Raw genomic sequence first — 4,971 nt, 5'->3', positions numbered from 1 at the left:
TTTTTTTTTTTGGTACTTGCCGATACTAATTAGCGGAAGTTCCATTAAAGAAAAGCCACCTGGCTTCCTGATTAGCCGGGAAGCTGTCCCAATGCGACGAGAAAGCATGGAGCCAGCTTCCTGATTGGCTGGGAAGCCAGCTCCATGGTCCCTCGTCATGAGATGATGAGGGAGCAGGAAGCCGGCTTCCCGGCCAGTCAGGAAGCTGGGCAGCGTGTAATGATGCACTTACCGGCTTCCTGATACCGGAAGTATCAGGTTAGGCATTGGAGCATTTGGACGAGTACTCACCAAAATACTCGGCATCGGCACCGATACTGGTATCGGTATCGGTGCATCCCTAGTATGAAGTATCCTACAGCAAGCCATCTTAATTCAATCTCAGTACATATTAGTACTACAAATACTACAATCTCACATTTACTTTACTAGTTTGTATTGAGATTGTACTCCCATGATGGGAGTGAGTTTGGAGTGGTGGCTACTTTACAACACACAGGGACCACAGGGAACAAAAGTAGCCACACTCCAGAAGGAAGGACAGTGTCAGTATGAATTCAGAGATGATTTGAGGATCTACAGCTGAGTGATGCATAAATAAGATACATTTTTGGTAATAGTTAAGGTACTTGAATGTATTTTTAAGATTTAACTCCAGAGTTTAGTGTCCCTTGAATGCTAATGCATGTATAAGTACGTGTTAATGTGCCCTGAGACATTTTGAGAGCAAATATTTATTTAGATGAACGATCATTCTTTAGTGTGCCCATAAATTTTGCATAGGAATGAACTAATTCCACTATTTTTTGTAGTATCCTGGGACATTCAGAATGTTTTTGGGCACAATCTCTGATTTTCACCGGACACTCCTGGTCTATATAGTTAGTCTTTTGTTTAAGTTGCATGTTCCCTGGGGAGATGAAATTTGTGTCCTGTGATTAGTGTTGCTCTGGGGATGTATGCTGGGCACATATACACCTGCAGAGTACAATGCAAGTGAGAATGTTTGTTTATCTATTGTTAAGATCAGGCCATTGAAGTCTGGTCTGGTCGCTAGTTTTTTAGCATGCTTTTACGCTGTGTTGTGAAATGAAAGCGCCAAATGTCACAAGGAGATTTGTGCCTGCTAAGCTTTTGTTTTAGGGATACGACCATCTGGAGAGAGAGCTTAGTTTCTAGCTGAAATGATTTCTACCTGATGGAGTTGAATATGCAAAGTCTGCCATATACATGCATCATTTTTGTGTCTCTTTATATTTGTGATACTAGACAAACTAGAGTCAGAGGGGATACCTTCTATCTGTAGAGGTTAATGACATGGCAATGGTCAAGTTATCCTTTTGGCTAAGCCAGGGGTAGGCAACCTCAGCCTTCCAGCTGAGATGAAACTACAAATGTCATTGTGCCTCTGCCTCTAGGGGTCATGCTTGTGACTGTCAGAGTCTTGCAATACCTCATGGAGTGCCAAGGTTGCCAACCACTGAGCTGAGCTTTTCCTAATCTCAGGCTGGCAATACGTGAGAGGTGAAAGATCTGACAGATCAACACATTGCTGAGACGTGATAACATATAGAGGTATCTTTCTATCACTAGCAGTGACTGGCCAGGTGTTCATAGAAACGGGTCACTGTGACTGGTCGTCTTTACAGGAAATAGGTGCCTTCTCAATAAAAAAAAAAAAAATATTCTTTAACCACCTGCTGTCCCGCCTTTGTAATTAAACGGCCTGACAGCGGCTTCTTGAATGCGGGTGGGCGTTTTTAAACGTCCCATCCCGCCCCGCTCGTGCCTGCCGCTAGGTGGGAGCCCGGGACCAGCACAGCAGCTCTGCGGCCGGAGATCAAACGGAGCTCAGTACACGAACTCCGTTTGATCTCCTCCTCTTCGGAATGCAGGCAGTGATGTGTATTACATCACTTCCTGCATTCAGTATCACTCTCCGGTACAGAAACCGGAGAGAAGCTGGTGAAGCAGGTGTTTGATTCATCAGCTTCTCTGGGGGTCCCTAGGTGACATTAGGGGTCTTAAAGACCCCTGATGTCTCCATAAAGAGGACCTGTCACTGAAAATTGGCTATCACAAAGGGGGCTTGTTAGTCCCCTATGTGATAGCAATAAAGTTAAGTAAAAAAAAAAATGTTTAAAAGAATGTTACAAAAAAAAAATTACAAAATTAAAGTCACATATAAAGGTAATTAAAAAAATGTAAACATTTTTTTAAGTCCCCCGCCCCCCACCCCCCACATACACATGCAAACATGCGTCGAGTGCGCCTAAGTGCGTAAACGACGATTGCATCCATTACGCTGCACATGTTACGTATCACCGCGAACTTCGCAGTGAGAGCAATAATTCTAGGGCCATCAATCACTGATGATGCTAACCTGATGAGCGGTGAAAGCTTTTAAAGCGTCGCCTGTGGCCAATTTCGGGTATGGTAGTTTTTGGTTGTTCGCGGATGCACGCAATTTTAAAGCTTGGCATGTTTGGTGTCTATTTACCCGACGTGACCCCGTCTCTTATATTTTGCCAAAAATTCGGGTAATAATAGCTGTTTTATAACATAACGCAGGGAGAACAGGTTTTTTTCCCAAATTTTTGGTACTTTTTTCATTATATAGTAAAAAATAAGAACCCCGGTGGTGATTAAATACCACAAAAAGAAAGCTCTATCTGTCCCTAAAAATGGCATAAAATTCATTTCTGTACAGCGTTGTATGACTGAATAAATGTCAGTCAAAGTACTGCAGCGCTAAATACTGAAAAATGGCGTGGACAGGAAGGGGGTATAAACACTCCGGTCAGCAAGTGGTTAATCTTATGGAGCAGAGGAACAACTAAAGCTAAAAAGATCTGACCAGCAACAGTTCTGTATCCAGGAGTTTATGATTTCAGTCCATTAGATGCAGTTTGCTATTTTGTCCAAGCCCTAAAGAAAGGAGATTGTTGCATCCCTGGAACACATTCACTGCCTTTTTTTTCCTGTGGAATTGTGAAATTAATGAAGGAATTTTGGACTCTTGAGATGATTGATCGGCACTCTTTATTAAATAGCCGTGAATGTGCGGAATCCACCGGATTATCGCGCTTGCACTATTTCGCGGGCCACGCGGTTTCGTACCGTGCGCCCCCCGCAATGGTGTGAACAATGCACATTGAAGTGCATTGAATTCCCTGTTTAGAGCGGCTCCGTGCGAATCCGTACAGCCGAATACATGCGGACAGCCGCTCAGGCGTGAATGGAGTCTGCAATGTGGAAACATTGTACATGTGTTTACATAATATTCTGTGTCAACTGAACATGGAGTGATACATTTTTATTTGCACTGCTTCCCCGTTTTTTGTTTCCACATCATAAATGTATTAGATTCACTAACTACTATTATTAAAAAAATGGTCTATAGTTTTAGCTTTTCCAGGATATGTCCTCGCTGGAGGTATCTGCTCTGTGCCTGTCTCCATGCACCTAAAAAACAAATGGTCACCCAAGAAAACCTATCTTGAAAGAAACGTTAAAGCTGTCATTGCCAACTTCTTCTACAAATGCTACATGCATGACAGTCATACTTACTTCCTAGCCTGAATATTTTGCCACAGACACTAAAGGATACACATAAGGAATTCTGTTTTTTCTCTGATTTTGTTTATCAGTAACGTAGGAAGTATCAGACCCCATGTTTCTCTCAGTATAGGTTTACTTTAGGAAACCTGGCTAGAAATATAGTTGTCTGAGGGTGGTCTGCAAGCTTTGACCCCCTTCTTGTGTCTATAAACAGAATTATTCTCAAGAATTTAATTAACTATGTTGCAACATACATTCAGATATCTGTCATTTCCTTTGCTTTTTCTCACCACACAAAGCATTTGAACTAATAAACCATGCTTATAAGAATATGTATACCAGATGGTGCATGGTAGTCAGATTTAATAAATACTGTTGTGACTTATGTCTTAAATCGGACCTTTACTCATATCTTTAAAATAATAACAAGCACACCTTTAGAAATATTCAGTAATGACAATCTACAAACACATACTTCTAGATAATTGCCGGCTTTGTATTCTTTGTATACCTTATTTCTATTTTCTTCCCCAGTCTTCTGACAGTGGCCATGTTTACTAAGGGCAGATTACTAGCTCTCCTTTTACTTGTGTATCCTGAATTTCTGGCACATGTGACTAGACGTGACTAGGACATGTGACCATGCATATCATCTCAGGGGAGGAAAATGCCTTTCCTCCCCTGAGATTACAGATGAGATTTCCCAGCAATGCTCTGCTGATAAGGCAATCCCAGTGTGCATTGCTTTGATAAACTGGAGTCATTTGCCCTTTCAAAGCAGGACGTGAACGCTCTACAAGTGTAAGTATTTCACAGCGTTTTACACCTGACATGTCTGGTTTTATTAGGGATGCACCGATACCAAGTAAAGTACAAGTACAGATACTTTTCGAGCTCCAAGACTAGACTAGAGTAAAATTCAAAAGTTGGGAGGCAGCTGTCATTTGTAAGGAGCACACGGAGCTCCTGGGATTTGTACATCTCTGTTTTAATGTATGATTTTGTTTTTATAAATATAAATAAAGGGATGCACCGATACCAGTTTTGCGAGTACAAGTACTGATACTTGCCCAAGTACTTACAAGTACGAGTACTGATGCATTTTTGTTTATTGTCATGTGACAGTTTTATTTTCTAAAACAAAATCGACTAATGATTTCAGGACAGTGGTGGAGCGCCAGAGCCAGGTCCCAGCTGCAACCCTGGTAGTTCTTGTGAAAATGCCAAGTATCGCCATTGGTACTCGAAACTTATCGGTGCATCCCTAGTTATTATGAATCATCATACATAGAGGGATGCATTGGTAGAATTTAATTTTTGAGCACAAAGGTCCGCTTTGAAGATAGTGTTACAAGAATGACCCTGGTTGTAAGTGGTAAATACATCCTATCTGTTTGTTCTTTTTCCTAG

This window comes from Nanorana parkeri, unplaced genomic scaffold (genome assembly GCF_000935625.1).
Source record: "Nanorana parkeri isolate BGI_ZX_2015 unplaced genomic scaffold, ASM93562v1 scaffold250, whole genome shotgun sequence".
In the NCBI taxonomy this organism is placed as follows: Eukaryota; Metazoa; Chordata; class Amphibia; order Anura; family Dicroglossidae; genus Nanorana; species Nanorana parkeri.
The sequence above is the reverse complement of the archived record's forward strand: the minus strand, read 5'-3'. Positions refer to the sequence as shown.